Source organism: Dendrobates tinctorius, unplaced genomic scaffold (assembly GCF_039654945.1).
Source record: "Dendrobates tinctorius isolate UK_male_01 unplaced genomic scaffold, ASM3965494v1 ptg000005l, whole genome shotgun sequence".
Lineage (NCBI taxonomy): Eukaryota > Metazoa > Chordata > Amphibia > Anura > Dendrobatidae > Dendrobates > Dendrobates tinctorius.
In genome coordinates, this window is record NW_027361673.1 from 27,402,344 (window position 1) to 27,425,561 (window position 23,218).

The 23,218-nt window shown below is 41.5% G+C and overlaps 1 long non-coding RNA gene across 1 annotated transcript; it reads left to right on the forward strand.

The window, feature by feature from the left end:
- Nucleotides 1-2,262: 2,262 nt before the first annotated feature.
- Nucleotides 2,263-19,980, forward strand: LOC141083566 (uncharacterized). Its single transcript, XR_012230749.1, has 3 exons — nt 2,263-2,324; nt 18,602-18,690; nt 18,766-19,980. It is a non-coding gene; the product is annotated as an uncharacterized lncRNA (long non-coding RNA).
- The last annotated feature ends 3,238 nt before the right edge of the window (nt 19,981-23,218 follow it).

Sequence of the window (23,218 nt, forward strand, 5' to 3'; positions counted from 1 at the left end):
ATGTAAAAATATTTGTAAGAATCAGATCAATTCGTGAGGATGTCATATGGACATCCGAATAGCGGATGTATTCCATTGAAGACGCATTAAGGCAACGAAATGTGTTGTAGTATTCATTTTGAATAAGCCAATTTTTTAGTACTGGGGCCTTGTACCTGACCAATGAGGTAGAATCCAAGCTGCTGTCAGGTATTATGTTAAAGTCTCCAACCAGGACAAGGTCCCCGGATTTCATTTTGTTAATTTTCTTTTGGAGTTTATTTAAGAAAGAAATTTGTCTTTTATTGGGAACATAGTGTTACAAAAATAATACAAATATACATGTAACTTAAGTGACTGTAAAGTCCAACAAGTTAGATCTTGTAATTTTATAGGCACTACTACAAGGTTAGTTAGGGAGAAAGAAGCTGGTGAATGTCCCTTTAAAAGCCAGATGTTGCACCGACAAGGTATCCTCAGGAAGAGTTATTCCTGCATAGAAAGAAGGACTTTGTGTAAGGGATCCTAACTGAGCAATGTGCAGGGTCCTCTGTGACTTAGTAACAAAGCCTGTTCATGAGATATGAGTTTTCCCACCTTAGAAATGTTTCCAGGTGATACAAGCACACCACTGGTAGAGTCTACAATAAAGAAGTCCAACCCAGTGTAGTATATAATAGGATTCAACAGGGTACTCCCAAAAGGTAGAAAGGAGCAGCAGTAATGCACCAGGAGCCGTAACCACTTCAGAGCAGGACCCGTGCTGCTTGTCCTGGTATTGCTGCAGGGACTATTTTCACGTGCTGCGGATGTAGATCTAATTGGCGCGTCACCTGCACACCAGTCTAAGGGGCTAGTTATAGGTAGTCCTCCCGGGATGTGAACCGCTGCACCAAGTTATTCCCACTGCAGTATAATTTTATGCAGCTGTCGGGACAATTTTCACACGCCGCGGAAGACGATCCGGCCGACGTGCCTTCTGGATGCCGACTCTAGAGGACCAGGAACCGGGTGTGCCCTGGAATAACGGGTGGCAATGGGTACCTTAAGATTAGGGAAGCCAGTCCCAGTGGTCTTCTCTGAGAGGGAGCCCACACTTGTCTTCAGATCCTCTCTTCAAAGGAGCTCACGGTGGAGAGTGGTATCACTCCGCCCTTCAGCTCCACTCTGTCACACTGCAGGCCCGCTGGGATTGAAAGTACAGAACGTGGTTGTGCCTCTTTTTAAACAATAAAAACAGGTACCTCAGAACAGGGGATGATGAATTTAATTATCTTCTTGTCAGATAATCACTGCACGTAAAATTTTCTCCTCAGGAAAGTCCATGGCACAGAGTGGTATCCTTCCACTGCTTCCCCACTGCTCTCACCATTGGCTTCTGGAAAATTTAAACTTCAATTTTCCCTGGAAAAAGGAGCTTGATAGTAGAATCAAAGTGGTCCAGGGTGGTCAGGGATCTCTTCTGAACCAAATAAAATACTTTGCGTGGACCTCCAGTCGCTTTATGGGTCGCTTTTCAGACATCAGACCGGGAGCTCTGGACTCCTGCTGCCTACATAGCCAGGGTCCTAGGCCACACCCTTAACAGATGCATGTATATATCAATGAAACTTTATAATTACTGTCCAAGAATAAACAGAAAAAACATGGACGAGTCACAGGACGTGTGAATGAAGCCTTATACTGACAGGGTGCCTTATACAGTAGATGTGTATGTTGAACGATCTATTTTAGGCTTTGATCTATGGCACATCTGAGATCATTGTCAGACCTTAGGTTTCTAAAAGAACCGGCGATTGTGGGGAGTCATTGTAGTGACGGAGGGAAAGATCTCCCTCTGTCACACTCTTTACATGTATTGATAGGTATTGACTGCAGCATTTAAACAATTTATTGAGTGTTCTAAACACTGTGAGCGCTCAATTCTCTCTACTACATTTTTGTTAGCAGGAAAAATTGAACTTAAGAAACTATTAATATGTTATCCAGACATGAAAAAAATAAAGCAAAGCAGTATAAAAAAAATATAAAGACAATATAGTAATAGATATCTTACAAGTGAATTAGTAATGTTTTCTAAAATAAACAGGCAAGGGACCTTTGGAACAATGGAAATGGAATTGTACATTGCGTTGATGTAATGTTTTTCCAGATTAAAAAAAAATAACGATTTCCAAAATGGACCACACAGATCTATACTCCATATTCTGTTTGTTGCTATGACAACCTTACATACTGACAAGTCACCGAATCTTTATTGCTTTTCTGCTAAAGTCAAAATTTGTTGAAAGCAGTCGGCTTAAAGGGCACTGAGACCTGGATGCTTTAATGAGAAATATCTGCATGTAAGTCATTTATGTAATTTTCTGTGTGTCCTATTTATGTTGCATATGGATGTTCAAAGCGAGTGGTAATTTTACTGGGATATATCAAATTACTTTTTTTGGCAGTTCCTCAATATATGATCTTCAGTCTTGTTACTGGAATTTAGTTCCTTACTGGAAACATATAGAAAAATATCTATAGTGATCTTGACTAATGCTGTTTATTGAATTGAGGCAGCAAGTAGAGTATTTCTCCTATGGATAGAAAAACTACTATTTCCACAGAGAATTTTTCAAGATATTTCTTGTACGTATGACATGTATGTAATATTCTAATTGTAGTCACTTATCGATCATGAGTGAGATTTGTGTTTTTCCATCTAGGACATGGAAAGTCTTATAAAAGTGCTTAGTCCACAAGATGTTCTAATGGTTTATTCATTCAGTGATATTAAAGCAAGTCTTTTTAGAGACACATCATATAAACTATCTATGACGGATTACCTATGATTGATTTTTATAGGAAATTTTCAAATGCTACATTTAAATCAGAAATAATATTTTTGTCTTGGGCTAGAAGGAAGGCGAAACAACTCCTTTGAGCCTTTTGACCAATGTTTTGTTCTGAAAATAGAAAACATGAAAAATTTCGGTCAGCAATGGCTAAGGCTATATGGCAAAAACTGTACGTAGTATAATTCATTAGGCTTCAAGTTCTCATTTTTGACTCAAGATACTCACATGTCACTATGTTACTCTGGTGTCCTGGCATAAGCACCATATTTGGTTCCCGTTTCCTATGGTCTCCTATCTTTGCTCTAGTACACATGGGGTTTCTTAGGCGACCCAGCAAGGAACTCTGACATCATCACCAACGGCCTTTCAAGGCTGGCTCTGGCAGAGGTTAAGCCCCCGTTACACATAGCGATATCGCTAGCAATACCGCTGTAACGTCACCGTAGCAGCGATATTGCTAGCGATATCGCTATGTCTGATACTTACCTCCGACCGGCTCCCCCACTGCTCATCGCTGGTCACGCGAGAACGTCCTGGATCATTTCTCGTTGGTCGCTTCCTGCCGGGCTTCCTGTGGCGCCGACGAGCGACGCGTGGACGCGGGCGGGAGGACGTCAGGATCGCTGCGTCTGACAGGTAAGTAGCGACCCCCGACCCCTGCGATGTCGCTGGTGAGAACTGCCTGTGTGGCAGCTCACTAGCGACCACTTAGCGATGCACCAGCGATCCATATCGTTGTAGGGATCGCTGGTGCATCGCTAAGTGTAACGGTACCCTTAGGTGCTTGGGTACTAGGTAGCAATGTTCAAAGTTGCTTTAGTTTGGTCAGGAGATTTTATCAACTTCTCTTGGCTGAGCTCCAGCCAGGTGTCTTTCATCTCTTCAGCTATTCCAGACTTTCATGTTACAACCAGCGTTATTTCCAAATTATTAGGTGTTGTCAACAACAACCTCTTGGCACATAAGTTTCTAACTCCTCCCAACTGTTCTCAGTTCTGTTTACACCAGCCCTCTGCAATCAAGGTAACACATTTCTTCAAGCATGTCTCCAGTTTGCATTTACTTTTCTGTTACATTGCAGCTATTAACCATTACACTGCTCAAATATACCAGACTCCATTTATTTCTCTGTTACGTCCCTGCAGTTAACAGTTGTCCTGCTGAAAAACACCAAATTGCATTTAATTCTTCATTATATCACTGCTGTTAACCATTACCCTGCTGAAAGACACAAGGCTGTATTCTTCTTATTAACTGCTTTCATGATGGAGGATGTCAGTTTCCTATATAGTAACTGTTCTCGTGTGTAACTGCACACCTCACTCAGTTTCATCAGTGCTACCTTGTCCACTTGTTTGTCCGCTGTCCCGCATGCTTTGCTGTGATGGTCATCGCTGATCCACATGTCTTCCATCAAGATCTATTCTTTTGCTCCACCGTCTATGCTGCCCTCCAGATCTACTGCTTAAATAATCCACCTCACCAGGTGATACCATAACAGTCTCGTTGCTGAAATAGGCCCAAAAATTGTAGCTAATCCATCATGTATGTGGTATTTTACCACAGTGGGCAGAGGTTTCAATGTATTGGCCTCACAGAGCCGCATGTGCTGCAGGGGTTTCTTTTTAAATCTGAAAATATCATATTACTTTCCATACAATCCAGTACTATAATACTGTACCTGTTGTAATAAAGTTCAGTTTACTGGCACACCATTGCTGTTGAATGTCTACCCAGCCAAAGGCAATCTAAGGGAAGACTTGCAATGAAGAATTGCATTTGCTCTTTCTTCAAAAGAAAAATGGGTATAAATTAAATGTTAAGACTTCAGTTCACATCTGTCTTACAGGCTCCTTCGCCGACTCAGCCAAATATTGTGAACAAAATAGTGCAGCATGCTGCACTCTTTTGTCTGGTACTGTGACAGGCACTATGACAGAAACATGACAGGCCCCATTATAGTCAATGGATTCTGTGAGGCCTAGGTTCATGAGAGCTAAGTATGATAGTGTGCTTCCCTCTTACTACCCGGCAGCCCCTCCTATAATTAACCCCCTATGAACCTCCTACCAGGCCCCACTAGTATACCCTCACCTAGTGGCCCGCAACATCATCACAACTACCCAGTCTATGGGGAAACTATATACTAAGAGTGCCCTCATCTAATTTCCCAATAAAGAGTGCACTAGCTTTCCCTATCTATACATACATAAATGACATACAATACGCAAGCAGTTTTATCATACAAGAACATGAGACAATATATACACTTATCCATACAATGGTAACACATTCAAGTGACAGTACCATAAATAATGAACGGTAATACATATTCATACATGTAGCCATACAGAAGGCAATAATCATAAAAACATGTTTGTAAACATTAAAGACAGGCAAACAATCAGAGGGAAGGGAGGCATAAGAGACATCATACCCCACTCCCTTACATTTCCCTTTCCTTAAACTTGGTCATCCCTGACAAAGGCATGATACAAAAAACCATCAGCAGTAATAAAAACCGCAAGAAAAACCGCCAATCACTGGGCTTAACGTAAGCCATGACCAGTACGCACTGCAGTCCATCGTGCACAAATAACACTCCAGGTTCCCAGTCTTTTAGAGGTTGAAAAAATAGGCAGTCCTAGGAGAGATGCTCCCCCTTTCCTTGAGGGGAGTACAGACTTTCCAGAGGTCTCCAATTGAAGAGACAGTCTCTCCTATTTCCAGCAGAATGGGTGCAACAAAAAAAAAATCAAAAAGAGTCCATAGGCCCCAGGTATAATGCCTAGCTCGCAGTCCTCTAGGCCATAATTAGGTACCGCATACAACGCTTACCTTCAGCGTTGTTTAAAGGCCATAACAGCTATGTGGCTCTTCACTCCAGAAAGCATGACAGGGCTTCCCTGCCCCATAGGGACACAGAACAGTCCCACCATAAACAGGGTACAACATGCACATCTTTTTAAGCTTATTCAGCTCATTAAACAATGTTCAACGGCACGTACAGTGTACCGCTTCATCAGTCAGTATCTCTGCAGCCGCAGAGGATGTGGATGATGCCACCACAGCACCTCCAGGTCTCCGGGTGCGAGCCGATGACGGAACCCATACTGATTCCAGGGAGAGACCCATGTTCTTAGACCTCCTGAGCTCCCACATCCTGGTACAGGCCGCAAATAACTCCGCATGAACGGAATGGCAGCAGCGGCAACATCACAATGGGGAGACCTGGACGGGAGGGATTGCCCCTCTGCCTGCATAACACCGGAGTCACCCACCAGCGCCTCAATGTGAGACCCAGACGTGAACCCCATGCCCGTTGTTTTGGTGGCGCATCCTGAGGATGATCTTCAGGGACAGGTGCAAGAGGAGCAGTCCAGACCCTGCGGAGTCAGAGACGAGGCATCCGAGGTACACTCACCATTCATCTGTAATATATGCTGTGCACTGCAGTTCCACGGACACCTTCTTCCTTCACACCACTGGCCATATGCCAAGATTCCATAAGGCACAGCACCTCAGCCCTTGGCTTTGGGGACTGAGGGGCCATAGTTTGCGCTGGGACGAGCTCAGCTTCCCACTGGCTGATACGTTCCCCCTTCTCCATCTTCTTAATCTGTAGTAGCCATCTCTGATATACATGGTTAGACCTGGCATGTTCCTCTGGTGTCCTCCCGCTCTCAGGGGGTCCACCTCCAGTCACTTCTTCCCTCCATTACTGATCAATTGTAAGGGACGAGGTCTTCTTCTCTTCATCCACTTCCACCAGGGGCAGACCCGACCATATTGACAGGCTCAATTTGGCGCCAAAGAGTGATGGCAATGCCCACGAAGGACGTGGTTCTCATTGTTTACTTCTTCTCCATCTTTTCCCCAATTCTCACCTCTGCCATCTTAGTTACTGTGAAAGTGTTAGTTTCTCTTCTCCAATCAGTCAAATCCAATGCAATGGTTAAGTCTGGTATGGTCAAACAATTAATAGTAGACAATTTCAGCGTTTCTTCATCATCAGCAATTTTTAGCTCCTTCTGCTGGCCATCTTCCAGGGAGGCAGCCATCGCACATACTTTTCCATCATCTTTTTCAGCAAATTCTTCACAGGGCAAGGCAACTGCATCCTGCCATACTTCATCTTTTTCAAGCTCATCATTTATAGCCTTTCCTTGCTGGACGGTGTCAACATCCTGCCGACTACGCCAAGTGTAAGGAAGGACCAGAACCATAGTCATGACTTGTACTCTGGTGGCAGCTGTGCCCAGCCCTTCCCCTATATGAAACAATACTATGCTCCTCAGCATACCTGCATCTCCAGTCCCATCTTCATCCAGGCAATTCCCAGGCCAAAATGGTCCTTCTTCGAGGCGACTCACATCAAGGCAGACACAGTCCAAGACAACTTTAACACTTTCTTTACTTAGGATTTCACACGTTGCATCCACAGTTGGTACATCATCACATTTACTTGCTTCCTGATCTTTCCCTTGCTTGTTGTCACTTCTGTGCAGTACACGCTCAGACCAGACCGTACTAGACTGCTTCCCAGTTCCTTCCAGGTCTGACCTAACAACAATGACATTTCCTTCAGGCTGTTTTGCCCCAGTACTGAATTCATCAATCACTACGCTTGGTGACCCCAAGTGAAGCATCCGGCCCATCTGTACCGATCTCATCAAAGTGCCAACTCCTTTCATCTCTTTAGTCCAGCCAACTTCTGCCCTAAAAGCATTTGCCCAGGCGGTAAGATGCCACAGCTTCCTTTTCCTGTTCTAACCCACTGCTAAGACCTGCAGTGGCTGAGGGTAATATGAGCAATAACGACTTAACGTTACGTGACTGCCAAGCTGTCCGGGCTTATTGCCCATGTGGACTCTTGGGCACCCTGGCCCCTTCTCACTCAACTTCCTACAAGCTTCCCTCATACTACCCGGCAGCCCCTCCTATAATTAACCCCCTATGAACCTCCTAACAGGCCCCATTAGTATACCCCCACCTCGTGGCCCGCAACATCATTACAACTACCCATTCTATGGGGAAACTATAGACTAAGAGTGCCCTCCTCTAATGTCCTAGTAAAGGATGCACTAGCGTTCCCTATCTATACAGTTGTGGCCAAAAGTATTGACACCCCTGCAATTCTGTCAGATAATACTCAGTTTCTTCCTGAAAATGATTGCAAACACAAATTCTTTGGTATTATTATCTTCATTTAATTTACCTTAAGTGAAAAAACACAAAAGAGAATAAAGCAAAAAGAAAAACATTGATCATTTCACACAAAACTCCAAAAATGGGCCAGACAAAAGTATTGACACCCTCAGCCTAATACTTTGTTGCACAACCTTTAGCCAAAATAACTGCGACCAACCGCTTCTGGTAACCATCAATGTGTTTCTTACAATGCTCTGCTGGAATTTTAGACCATTCTTCTTTGGCAAACTGCTCCAGGTCCCTGATATTTGAAGGGTGCCTTCTCCAAACTGCCATTTTTAGATCTCTCTACAGGTGTTCTATGGGATTCAGGTCTGGACTCATTGCTGGCCACCTTAGAAGTCTCCAGTGCTTTCTCTCAAACCATTTTCTAGTGCTTTTTGAAGTGTGTTTTGGGTCATTGTCCTGCTGGAAGACCCATGACCTCTGAGGGAGACCCAGCTTTCTCACACTGGGCCCTGCATTATGCTGCAAAATTTGTTGGTAGTCTTCAGATTTCATAATGCCATGCACACGGTCAAGCAGTCCAGTGCCAGAGGCAGCAAAGCAACCCCAAAATATCAGGGAACCTCCGCCATGTTTGACTGTAGGGTCCGTGTTCTTTTCTTTGAATGCCTCTTTTTTTCTCTTGTAAACTCTATGTTGATGCCTTTGCCCAAAAAGCTCTACTTTTGTCTCATCTGACCAGAGAACATTCTTCCAAAACGTTTTAGGCTTTTTCAGGTAAGTTTTGGAAAACTCCAGCCTGGCTTTTTTATGTCTCGGGGTAAGAAGTGGGGTCTTCCTGGGTCTCCTACCATACAGTCCCTTTTCATCCACATGCCGACGGATAGTACGGGTTGACACTGTTGTACCCTCGGACTGCAGGGCAGCTTGAACTTGTTTGGATGTTAGTCAAGGTTCTTTATCCAACATCCGCACAATCTTGCGTTGAAATCTCTTGTAAATTTTTCTTTTCCGTCCACATCTAGGGAGGTTAGCCACAGTGCCATGGGCTTTAAACTTCTTGATGACACTGCGCACGGTAGACACAGGAACATTCAGGTCTATGGAGATGGAGTTGTAGCCTTGAGATTGCTGATACTTCCTCACAATTTGGTTTCTCAAGTCCTCAGACAGTTCTTTGGTCTTCTTTCTTTTCTCCATGCTCAATGTGGTACACACAAGGACACAGGACAGAGGTTGAGTCAACGTTAATCCATGTCAACTGGCTGCAAGTGTGATTTAGTTATTTCCAACACCTGTTAGGTGCCACAGGTAAGTTACAGGTGCTGTTAATTACACAAATTAGAGAAGCATCACGTGATTTTTCGAACAGTGCCAATACTTTTGTCCACCCTCTTTTTTATGTTTGGTGTGGAATTATATCCAATTTGGCTTTAGGACAATTCTTTTTGTGTTTTTTCATTTAAGACAAATTAAATGAAGATAATAATACCAAAGAATTTGTGTTTGCAATCATTTTCAGGAAGAAACTGAGTATTATCTGACAGAATTGCAGGGGTGTCAATACTTTTGGCCACAACTGTACATACAAAACTAACATACAATATACAAGCAGTTTTCTCATACAAGAACATGAGACAATATATACACTTATCCATACAATGGTAACACATTCAAGTGGCAGTACCATAAATAATGAGCGGTAATATATAATTATACATGTAGCAGTACCACAGGCAATAATAATAAAAACATGTTTGTTAACATTAAAGACAGGCAAACAATCAGAAGAAAGGGAGGTATAAGAGACATCATACCCCACTCCCTTACATGGCAATCCGCACTTAGGCAGAAAAACCTTTTTTGTGTATAAGTAATATGCCTAGCTTCACTAGATTTTAAGCAAATCCTTTGACTGTACTGCGAAATGCATACTCTTTCTAAACTAAGGAATATTCCAGTTTAACACCCCAGGAGAACAAACTTGATTATTTGCCTCCTAGAAGAAAAGAACATGAGACAGAGTTACTGTGTGGTATTGTGAAATGTGGTAGAAGCTTTTCTATAGAAGAATAAGTCACATGTCATTGATCTGTCTTGGAAGTAATTCATTTGCTTTTGTGCGGCCTGACAAAGTCTTCAAAGCTGCTTTAGAGGCAAAGTATAAACCTTTCATAATATAAGGAATGATTTGTGCCTACTTATGTAACAACCAGGACAAATAAGTGATACGTATTAAACACTTTCTGAAGAAGAAAAAAGCAAAAAAAAAAAACAATTTGCACATTTATATTGTTCTTTGTAGCCAGCAATTTACAGATCTATTAATTCATATATGTACATGCTGTACTCTTATCAATGTTACGAAAAAGGACAGAACAAGAAGACATTTATTGCCAGTTAAATTATTTTACAAAATGTAGACACATATAAAAGTATAAAAGTATTAAAACTGTGTTTCAGTACCCATTATAAAGCATACATGTGCTCATACTGTAAATGCTTCTTCTGTTTGCCTGTACAGTAAATTAAATCACCACTCCAGCAGGATTTTTATTGTAGTGTTATAGTAGTATACTAGTAAATATTTTTTTACTGCATAAATACTGATCATTGAGAAAGGTCTGGGAGAACAGAATTATCCAGTACTTTAACCCATTCATGACCTTGGACATATCCATACATGCAGGTTTCTAGGTACTAACCAACCATGGACGCATTAATACGTCATGGAAGTTTTGCGCACAAACGATGTAAAATGTTCCTAACAAAAGCTTCAAATCAATCCACAAAAAAGCAAATCCCCACTCAGGTCTGTAATCTGTCAATGGAAATATAGGGGGCTTCCATGTTACTGGCAGTACAAAGACTCTGGAAAAGCAAAATGGCTTCTTGCCCCTCAAAAGAAATTCAAATTATGCTCTCCCAAATCCAAATGCCCATTTCCTTTTTGAGCCCCAGTGTGCCTAAACCAGATTTAGCATCCACATGTTTGACATTTATGTAGCGATGAGAGCCTGCCTCCTGACACATGTCCCCAGATGCTTGAACTGGACACAATATACTGGTCACTACAATGCCCTGGTCACTACAACATACTGGTTTCTACAATGACAGTTTTCAATCTTCACTCAGCAACATCCACTGCTTATTGTTTCTGGAAAACACCCTGGAGTCAAAATCGTCCCAACAGATAGGTGTAAAAGGTTTATAATTTACAAAATTACAAACTATGGTCACTTGAAGGGGGATTCTGCTCTTCTAGCACTTAGGGGCTCTGCATATGGAGTCCACAAACTATTTTTGGAAAATCTGCACTACAGGAGGCAAAGAGATTCGTCCCTCCCGCCGTATGGATTAGCAGTATTGTACAGCCACATATGGGGTATTTCTACATTCAGAAGAAATTGTGGGACATATTTTGGTGCCATTTTTACTAATTTCTCAGTGTGAAAATGTAAAATCTGGGGCTAAAGCAAATTTTTGATGGTAAAAATGTAGTTATTTGTTTTTCACTGCCTAATGCTATAAAATTCGGTGACCCACCTCGGTATCAATATGAACACTGGACCCCTAGATGAATTCATAGAGAGGTGTAGTTTGTTAAATGGAGTCAATGTGGGGGGTTCCACTGTTCTGGCACCTCAGGGGCTATGCCAATGTAACACTGCTCCCTAAAACCTTTCCAGCAAAATATGAACACCAAAATGGCTCTTCTTCCCTTCTGAGTTTTGCATTGTGCCTCAAAAGTAAATTTCCCCCACATATGAGATATTGTTGTACTCAGGAGAAATTGCACAACAAATTGTATGGTGCAATTTCTCCTGTTACACTTGTGAAGATAAAAATAATTGGTGATAAAACAACATTTTTGTGGTAAAAAAAAAATATTTTTTTTTCATGTTTATAGATCAATGTTGTAAAATTCTGTGAAGCACCTGTGGGTTCAAGGTGCTCACCACACATCCAGATAAATTTCTTGAGGGGTTTAGCTTTCAAAATGGTGTCACTTGTAGGGTTTTTCCACTGTTTAGGCACATGAGGGGCTCTCCAAATGAGACATGACCTACACACACCATTCCATCAAAGTCACTCCTTTTCTGAGCCCTGCCACATGCCCAAACAATAGTTTACCCCCATATATGGGGTATCAGCATACTCAGGAGAAATTCCTCAACAAAGTTTGGGTTCCATTTTCTCCTGTTACCCTTGTGAAAATGCAAAATTTGGGGCTAAAAGAAAATTTTTTGTGGAAAAAAAAAGATTTTTTTAAATTTTCATGGCTCAATGTGCTTCTGTAAAGTATGTAGGGGTTCAAGGTGCTCACCATACATCTAGATAAGTTCCCTGAGGGATCTAGTTTCCAATATGGTGTCACTTGTGGGAAATTTCCTCTGTTTAGGCATATCAGGAGCTTTCAAAATGTGACATGTCATCCCCTAATTATTCCAGCAAATTTAGTAGTCAAATGGTGTTTTTCCCTTCCGAGCCCTGGTATGTACCCAAACAGTAGTTTTCCCCAACATATGGGGTATCGGCGTACTCAGAAGTTACACAATAAATTGCATGAGGCAATTTTTCCTGTTACCCTTGTGAAAATGCAAAATTTTTGGCAAAAAAACGTTTGGCGGGAAAAATATGATTTTTTTATTTTCACGGCTCAATGTTATAAACTTCAGTGAAGCATGTGGGGGTTCAAAGTGCCCACCACACATCTAGATAAGTGCCCTGGGGTGTCTAGTTTCCAAAATGTTGTCACTTGTGGGAGGTTTTCACTGGGCACATCAGGGGCTTTCCAAACTCGAAATAGCATTCCCTAATTATTCCCTAATTATTCCAGCAAATTTTACATTCAAATAGTCAAAGCCCTAAGACATCGCCCTACCTGTCAGCGGAGGTTGGCAGCCTGGTGTTAAGGGCATGTCACACTAAGTAACTTGTGACGTTATAGCGATATTGCTAGCGATATCGCTGTGTCTGATACTTACCTACGACCGCTCCCCCGCTGCTTATCGCTGATCGCGCGAGAACAGGCTGGACTGTTTCTCGTCGTCAGCTTCCTGCGGCGCTTCCTGCTGTGAAGACGAGCGACGCGTGGAGCCGGGCGGGAGGACGCAGGATCGCCTGGTGTGACAGGTAAGTAGCGACCCCCGTCCCCTGCGATGTCGCTGGTGAGATCTGCCTGTATGGCAGCTCACTAGCGACCACTTAGCGATGTACCAGCGATCCTGACCGCGTCATATCGCTGGTCGGGATCGCTGGTACATCGCTAAGTGTGACAGTACCTTTAGACGTGATGGTGCCCCGCATCAATGTCAGTAGCCCTAAAGGCTACATCACTGAGGATAAAAATTAGCTTTTATCCTCAGTGATGTAACAAAAAACACTTGGGTAGATGTATAAATAGCCTATATAGTAAGTCCTGTTCGTCTAAAGATGGAGGACACCCCTAGCTGTTCAGACAACCGTTAAAATAACAGGGCAATAAATATTTTGCAGCTATCAATGTGGTAGCAATCCTATAGCATAAAATAAAATGTACCCTCTTGTTCCCAAACATAGAAAAGCAATAATGTGGGTACAGTGATAAAGATAAATATTAAATCGCCGTAAAGAGTTATCCCACAAAGTTGTGGTACTTATCAGGCATTAGTTCCCTCTTGTTCCCTAAAGTCCTTTTTTGTTACATCACTGATTGCACATTTTTGGCTATATCCCTTTTTAGATGACCTATAGCAAGATAGGATTTCGAGGTATTTATCTGTCCTCCTATGAGACCATTTGGTCTCTATATTAGGGGTATCCTGTGAAAAATTCTTCTATGTGTGTGTGATTTTTGAGTATTTTTCAGTGTCTAGTATGTCAATGATGCACTAGGGCATTTATGGCTACCAACATTGAGCGGGGGCGCCATCACGTCTACAACCAGGGTGCCAACCTCCGCTTACAGGTAGGGCAATTTCTTAGGGCTCTTCTAGGCACAGATTAGCCTTTATATTAGGTTACTATACTTTTAAGTAAAAATTGATGTCTAATATATATATATATATATATATATATATATCAATAAAAGTTAATTCTTAGAGGTCTTTTTTTTCTTGATTCTCAATAATAATGAGACCCTACTATTCCTAAAAGGAATTGGGGCTCATAATCTACTTCCTCCCACATTCCATCAGTATGTCTTTGGAATGTGGGAGGATACTGGTGTACCCATAGGAAATCCACACAAACACAGAGAGAACATACAGATTCCTTGCAGTGCATCTGCATTCTCAGGGAGGTGTAGGCCTTTTGAGGCTGGCCTGGTGTCACGAAGGATGACAAAGGAGCCACTTCTCTTCAAGAAAAACATCAAGGATAGAATGATATTCTGCAGCAAGGACAGGATTGGACTACAGAACACTGCAGAGAAGAAACGATGAGGGCTATCGTGACCAGGTACAGACTGGGGCTGAAATTCAGCCCTGGCATTTGAAATCACACAGGCCCATGCTGTCCCTGTCTCCAAGCACCAGATGAGGATATATTACTAATATTAATCTGGACGGAGGAAAGCAAGATTTACTACAAGACCAATATTTCTAATGATACCTTTAGCCTGCTGGGGTAAGTGATGGAGTCAGCGACTTTGTGCTCCGTCACTATTCTTAACAGCATGGGAGTCTTGAGAACATTGATTCTGCCAACAACGTAGCAGACCAGACAGCCCACGATCAGACAGGCCTTTCTGGCATTTGCCAGAATTGCCAGATGGTCAGTCTGGCCCTGATCGTGACTCCTGTGTCATGCCATGGGTAAAGTAACTCGAGACCATTTGTAGAATTGCTTTTCATCCAAGGGAGTGGGCCCACAACTTTGGAAAAGAAAACTGCCATGAATAAAGAATGCTATCTAAGCATCTTCCCACAGTAATTTCTCCCAACAATTAAGAAGCAATTTGGTGATGAACAATGCTTATTCCAGCATGATGGAACAGTGATAACTGAGTGGTTCAGTGAACAAAACATTGAAAAGGGAGTCCAATGCCAGAAAACTCCCCAGATCTTACTCCTTTTGAGAGCCTGCAGCCTCAAGAAGCAGGGGGACAAACAAAAACATTGCGATAAACTCTAAGCACTAATGAGACAAGAATGAGTTGCCATTAGTCAGGTTTTAGCTCAGAAGCTGACATCCAACATGTCAGGGCAAATTGCATATGTCTTGGAAAATAAGGGTCAACACTGCAAATATTGAGCCTTTGCATAAACTGGATGTATATATCAATAAAATGATTACACTCCAGCACCACCACAGGGAAACAATAAAATTACATGGTGACCATTGAATTTAGTATATAATCTCTATAGTGAATGGACAGGCTGAGACCTCCACAGAGAAAAACACTCCTTGTCGTCAGCTTAGTGATGACTCAGTGTTTCATGTGCACTATTATTTATTTTTTTCATATATGCTAGGTCCATATCCTGTATATTAGACAATTAATACAAAAATAAAATTGTCAGTTAAAGAAATAAAGAAGTATTTTTCAATAATGGTCAAACATTGAAACAAGGGGGTAATTTAGTAATAGCCATGCAACTTGGGTTACTTAATATGATAAATAATAATAAAGATAGCAAGACATTACTGTGTTATTTTAAACTCTAACACCAGCAGTAGTGGATTGATCGGAGGAGAAACAACATTTCATGCATTTGGAGATTGTATACACCTCTTGTACTTGCTATATATCAATGTACCTAGACTAGAGGCTAGTCAATTCTGATATTATCATTTCTGCTCAAGAAGAAGAAATTTAATCTGCGCAGCACTCAAGTCTGTTTTCAAAAACTGAAATTACATATTCTGCAAGATGCATCCTAGCTCATAAGTGTATTGTCCTTCCGTGTCAGAGAGATATATAGCTGATCATGACAATAAAGACCTCTGTGAGGTACAACGGAGTCACAAAACAGAACTATTATAATAAGACATGCATAACGTTCATTGTCTGGAGAGAGAGAGTATTTCATAAGATGCCCTCACCAGCAAAAGTATTGTCATTCCTAAAATATACCATTCCAATATAAAAAGAACCAAGCAAAGACAAAAAATAGGAGAATTCAATGCTAGTATTCTGTTCTCATAGATGAAAATGTATAATTTGTCTAGACAGAAATCTATTAAAAATTTGTTTTACATTTTTTTCTCTTCCTGCGTTTCTGGCTCCACTCTGGCTCCCTCTCTAAATAACCTTGTTGGAGAATACTATTCACTTAGCAAAAAGCAGACCTATAGCTTCTGGTAGTGTACTTATGGTATTGTTAGAATTTATATGCAAGCTTTAAAGAATAAAAAAAAACTACTGTAGGTGACAATAATAAAAATCTTTGTCAGTAGCAGGAGTGGACTATAGTGCAGCTTCTGTGCAGAAGAGGACTTCAAAAGCATAGAAGAAGCGCTAGGGTCATATTACCCTTTCCGAAGAAAATACATTGCAGAGTCCTATGGTATAGAGAAGGGTAATCAAATAAATGAACAGGAACATATGTTGGTACAAATGTAATGTGTAGGTACATAGCAGACAAATGTGAGGTCACCTAACAAACAAATCCTAAGATACAAAAAAATGAACAAATACCCTGTAGTAAGCAAATAAATAAATATATGAATAGATGGAGATAACATAGCATACTTAGTTGACATTGTTTTGATCAAAAAGCATAAAAGCAATCCCACCACGACAAGGTGTACCCAATCAGGACAGTCCTATCTCTAGTATTAAGCATTACCATGTGTTAGTATACTTCCATACAGATGGGGGAAGAACAGGACCCAAGCCCGACTGTTCAGACACCTGCTCCTAGAAAGCTATGTAGACAACATACCCTAAAAGGAAGAACCATGCCCTTGTTTGTAACAGGTACAAAAAAATAAAAGCAAACGCGAAGAAATGGGGACTTGTACAGACAATAGACATCACAGCATACCAATAAACACATAGATCAAAACAGGTACCAAGAGGAATGAGGGCCCTGCTTGCAAGCTTTCAATCTATGAGGAAAAAGGGGAGACACGAAAGGTGGGTGGTAACAATTGCTTTCATTGTTCGGATCAGTCATAATATAAGAAATCGGGTGTTCATGTAATGCTGCATGAACCAGTTACCAGCCTAAGTATGTAACAGTACAGACACAGAGGGCTATTAAATGCATAAAGCATGTGAGAACATGATGCAAGGAACCTGGTTATGGTAAAAATTTTGAATGGGCCACACAGGGATATTTAGGTTAATGCATTGAGGCAATAGGCTAGTCAGAACAAATACGTTTTTAGGGCACGTTTAAAACTGTGGGATTGAGGATTAATCATATTAACCTGGGTAGTGCATTCCAAAGAATTGGCGCAGCACGTGAAAAGTCTTGGAGACGGGAGTGGGAGGTTCTGATTATTGAGGATGTTAACCTCAGGTCATTAGCAGAACAGAGGGCACGAGTAGGGTGGTAGGCTGAGATGAGGGAGAAGATGTAGGGTGGTGCTGAGCCATGGAGTGATTTTTGGGTGAGAGTAATAAGTTTATACTGAATTCTGGAGTGGATGAGTAACCGGTGTAAGGACTGGCACAAGGTAGAGGTATCGGTATAACGATTCGTGAGGAATATGATACTGGCTGCAGCATTCAGGACAGATTGGAGAGGGGAGAGTTTGGTAAGAGGGAGACCGATTAGTAGAGAGTTACAATAGTCCAAACGAGAATGAATAAGAGAAACAGTAAGTTTTTGCAGAGTCAAAAGTAAGAAAAGATCAAATTCTAGAAATGTTTTTATGAATTAAAGCAGGACTAGTATATATGAGTCCAAGCCTCAAGTCAATTGTCTCCTTTTTAAACACTTATAATCCAAGGAAAAAAGGCAGCACTCCATCATTAACTCAAAAACTGGGTCTGTGCTTATTCAATTAGTGGGTTTCAATCATGAAAGAACTACACCTCCCATAAAAATATTTATACTTTTAGTATATTGCAATCATAATATTATATATATATGTCACTTTTTATCAAAAATTAAAAAGCCATCCTACCATTTCATGGTGACCCTAGGGTTTTTGCATTTTTTTTTATCAAAAAACATGTTAACTAAGTACCCTATATTAGCTTCATGCACTATTGATGTTTATTTACTGCAGGGTATTTAATCATGTTTCTGCCTTTGTTTATTTTTCTGTTCAGTGGCCAGTGTGAACGTGCGCTGACATAGCTGCACACCAGTTTATATCCCAGTTCATATCTTTGGATTTTTTAGTCTGCTTATATCATGTGCATATAAAGGTGTGGCCTGCCTTTTCTTTGAGCTAGGCATTATGTTATTGTGGTTTCCCATGTCTGTGGGTCCACTAGCCGGGCACAGTACTTCTCAGCTCTTATCCACATGCATGTCACTTGAAAATATTGTGGGGGTTTTAATATTAGAGTTAGGACTGTCACAATTAGGGTCACCATGAAGTGGTGGGATTACTTTTGCATTTTTTTGATTGAAAAACATGATAACTAAGTACCGTATATTATATTCATTCACTATTTCTGTTTATTTATTAACTGCAGGGTATTAAATCATTATGTGTCTGTGTTTGTTTTCTCATTATAGTAGGTCCTGGCTTAGAGTGAGCTCGGTGGCAGCGATAAGATATTCTGTGGCCCAGACAGGGGATGTTGAAGATTGTAGGTGTCAAAGAGGTGAGTGGTAATGTGAGCACAAGTATTTTTTATATTTTTAAACTTATTGATGGCTCTTTTCTTTCCTTTTTTCAGTTGCAAAATGGCTGCCATTTGAATCCACACGGAAGCAAAAGAGAAAAAATCTGCATTTTGGCGAAATATTATTTTTGTAATATTTGAGTAGAATTCAATTCCAAACACTGAAATAGCACAGAAAGAGGATTTAAAAATCCTCCAATAATAGAAAACAGCAAAAGACCAAAAAGGTTTACCCGTCCAGGCCTCCAGACAAATGCACTATCAGGATGCAGTGGACCCATATAATTAAGATGGCAACACAGGTGCAAGAATACCGATGAAACGACCGCTCACAGCCTACCAATACATGGAGGGGGCGGTTGCCTGGTATGTTAATGCACAATAAAAAACTTGTATGCAGCGCTGTTCACACTATGGCCATGCACAGCATCCAGGCCAGCCTAGTAGTGACACCCTTCTATTAGCTCAGGCGGGCTGCCCAGTGCTATCTAAATGCATGCCATGTGAACAGACACCGCAGTTTACAAGACCAAATGGGCCCAACTGCACCCTGAATAAAAAGTGTAAAAAACACATTAAAAAATGTGGAGTATTAGCTGATATTTTGGCCAAAATACGTGAGTCCGTAACTTGTGCCAAAGGTCTCCATGTTTACGGGTACCTACCACTAAATCCAAAGAAGCCAAGAAAACTGGTTATAACCAGTCAAAACTAGTCTAATGACCTCAGTGCAGATCGCCCTGACCTCACTTTGACCTTTTCTCTGAGGAGAAAAATCGCCAAATAATCAAAATTCTGAGTAAACTACGGCCTGCATGGTCATGGGACCCCCCCTTTATGTTGATGTTTTATTACGGGGAGGGACTAACATGGCCATTCAAGGCTGATATAAATAATAATAAAATAAATGACACTACACCAATGCTAGTGGATGAAAAGTGGCCGTGAGTTTATTTTGGGTTAATATAATAAATAATCAAACAATTCATTAATAAATAACTCCATCATAAAAATACCCAATATTACCATACCAAAAAAACAATTCGCCCCTTAGCGGGCGATTTTCCCAAGAGCCAGGGCTCAACGAGACGTGACCCTGCCCCCCAATACAGACAGCCACCTTTCAACCATAGATTGTAAATCCAGGTTAAAAATATCAAGACCAATGTCTGATAAATGTATGATATCTTGTCTATATAGTCCTGGAATAAAACCCTCGAGTTCCATGTGTCTGAATGAGAAACCGTTAATCAATGGTAAAATTTTTTGCAAACCTCTATTAATGCGTATTCGTATTTTATTAAAAAAATAAGAATTGTTCTTTTTCCATACCAGTCTAGGGACGATCTCTGAGAAAATGAAATCGGTCTCGGGAAAAGATTGTTTCAACATTGAAACATCCAATCTCATTAGCGCAAGCAAATCCAAAGTCTTCATTTTCTCGAGATCGTTACCACCAATGTGGAAAATTACTAAGTCAGGAGACAGAAAAACTTTAAAACATTTCTTAAACTCTAATGCAAAACTTGACCATTGCATTCCTCATATGCTGTGCCAGAATATCTGGACCGACTCAGGGCTGAAAGCTAAGTTCTCAGAGTAATAACGAATTTTAGCCCTCTTCTGGGCCCAAAAAACAAAAGAATGGCCAATGATCCAAACAACCAACGGGCCTGAAATTCAAATAAAGTATTAGTAGCTATGACGAAAATATAGTTTGAATCTTTTCGAATCCCATCTTCCCAATTTCTTAATTTTAGTATCTGAAAGGCCAGTCCTGGCCGCTTCAGTAGCGGCCCCAATTCTGAATGAATGGGAGGTAATTTTTAAGTATTCTTTTCTTAAGAATTTCAAACATTTTTTTAATAAAAAATTAAATTGAAAAATAGTAGCAGGGGAAGAATCCAAACGCAAAAATAACGGGCCATGAATTTTAGGATGTAGTTGAATCCATCTTTTTAAGGTAACCACTGGGCAAATGACTGGGTCAAGGAAAGTATTAATCTTAATCCTAGACCCTCTACCTAAATGGTCCATTTTTGAATTCCTTATGAATAGAATTATGTGGTGGTCATAAAGCTCGACATCAGAAAGCATCAGACCAGATGGCATGGACTTATTGACAGACACTAATTCCCCTATACCAAGAGCACCGAAAAATGCAATTAGGAAAGCCGAGGAGAATAACAATGCTTCGAAAGAATTCAAACAAACTTTATGAAGCGAAACACTTATGTCTTTAAGCGTCTGGAATCCGGTTCAAAATTGCTTCTCCTGAATCCCTTTAAAAATTTCTTCAGTGGGAAAAAAGCCGTTAGAGGTGGGCACCCGAAAAGTTTGAGAAAAAATGATACCCCGGCAAGTGATTTAGCTAGTGCCAAGTAAGATAACCCTTTGTGAACCAGATATTCTGCAAATTGTAAACCATAAACTGGGTTGTAAGTTCTTGGATCATAATTAAAAAGGTTACAGAAATTAGACCATTGCAGCCATGCAGCCGAATAATCGGCCCATGATCTTTCAGATAGAGACTGCTGAATAAAATAATGAATCATATTGAAATCAGGTCTAGTGTTGAGCATTCCGATACTGCAATATCGGGTATCGGCCGATATTCGCTGTATCGGAGTTCCGATACTGATTTCCGATACTTTTAGAATATCGAATACCGGAATCAGAAGTTCCCATAATGCAATGAGCCAGTTTGATTTTATTCAGCCAATGAGGAATCCTAAGAAGTGTGGGCACATCCTGTTATGCATGTTAAGCATTTTAACTAATGGCATGGCTGTGATTGGCTGCTGAAATTATGTCATGATGCACTATAAAAGCCGCCGCCGCCATTTTGGGTTCACTCTGCTGTGAACTTACTTAGGGACAGGACGCTGCTGTTCTGACTCTGAGGGACAGTTTGAGCTAGCGATTTGCTTGATTGTGCTTTACCCAGGCTACTTTAGCAACCGCTGTGTGAGAAGCTTTCTTTTGCCTTGCAGCGCTGTTCAAGGCTGTCTGCGAGGTCTCTGTGTGTGAGTGCAGCTCACTCTGTAGTGTGTTCTGCAGCCACCTCCGGTTGTAGTCCGCTCAGCGTGCGTCACTGCCTCATACATTGTCCTTTTTTGCATTAGTGCTGTTCATTTTTCCAGATTTCTCCTATTAGTGTGGTTCCATCCGTATCCAGCTAGAATATTTGCAAACACTATATAGGAGTAGATAGAGGAGCCTTTCTGCTAGCTTTTGCCCTGCAGCCCCAGCCAGATTAGTATTAGCCTATTTTTTGGAGCCTCATCTATTGCATTGTAGGTTACCTTCCTGCATTGTAATAGCTACAAAAAGTTTGTGATACTATCGGTTTTACATCTTTGGGCACATCCAGTGTCTTTTTGTGAGAAAAAAAAGTTAATAAAGTTCACCAAACACTCCACTTTACAGTTGTGTAGGCCACATTAGCTCATATTAAAGTCTAGTCCACACTTTATAAAATTAGTGTTTCTTATACCTGTTAGCAGCTGTTCAGGAATAAGCACACTAAGCCCTTAGTACTTTTCTGCCTATCTTTATCAGTCTACCAAGATGAAGAAGGCAGGGAGCAAGGCACGTGGTCGTGGGCATGGAGTTTCTGCAGGGAGTGGATGTGGGGATTCTGTGCCTGCTGTGGGCACCAGTGACTCAGCATCCCCCCGTTTTACCAGGGAACAGTCCTTTATGTGCAGTTTTGTAGGAGCTCGCTGTACCCCACTGCTGCGGGACGAACAAATTGAAGCCGTTGTCGGATGGATGGCAGCTAACGCATCGACTTCAATTAGTTCCAGATCCTCTCAGGTCCAGAGCACTGAAGAGCACCCATCTGTCTCTTCACCACCTGCCAAATTGCCCAGGCAGTCAGAGAACCCTGGACAGGAGCCATCTCTACTTCTGTTCTCTGAATTTGTTGGCTTGGAAAGAGGGGGCCAGCCAAGCAGCATTCGAGAATTTGAAGAAGAGGTAGTATGCAGTGATGCACAACAGCTTTGTCTCTCTGAATCTGAAGAGGCGGGTGGGACAGTGCCTATGGTCAGCACACCTCAGTACGCATCTGATGATGAGACTCAGGTGCCACTTTCTGGTGCGTACTGTGCTGTCGAGACAACCCAGGAGAAGCAGTCGTTTGAAGAGGGTAGTGCAGATGATGAGGTCCTTGACCCATCATGGCGTGAGGTACAGGAAGGTGGTGGGAGCAGCTGTGAGGAAGAGATTCCCCAAACGGCCAAAAAAGCAGGGAGAGGAAGGGGCAGACTCAGTTGCCTGTATCCTCCACTTCGGCACCCATTAGGAGGATGCCTCTTCCAAAACCCAAAACGGGCGCTCCCAAGACTTGCAGTGCCTGGTCCTTTTTTGACACTGTTGCAGATGACATTTCTTTGTCAAATGCAAGCTGTGTAATCAGAAAGTGAAAAGAGGGAAAAGTGTCAGCAACTTCAATACCACAAATATGTGGAAACATGTGCGGACCAAGCACGTGGTGGAGTTA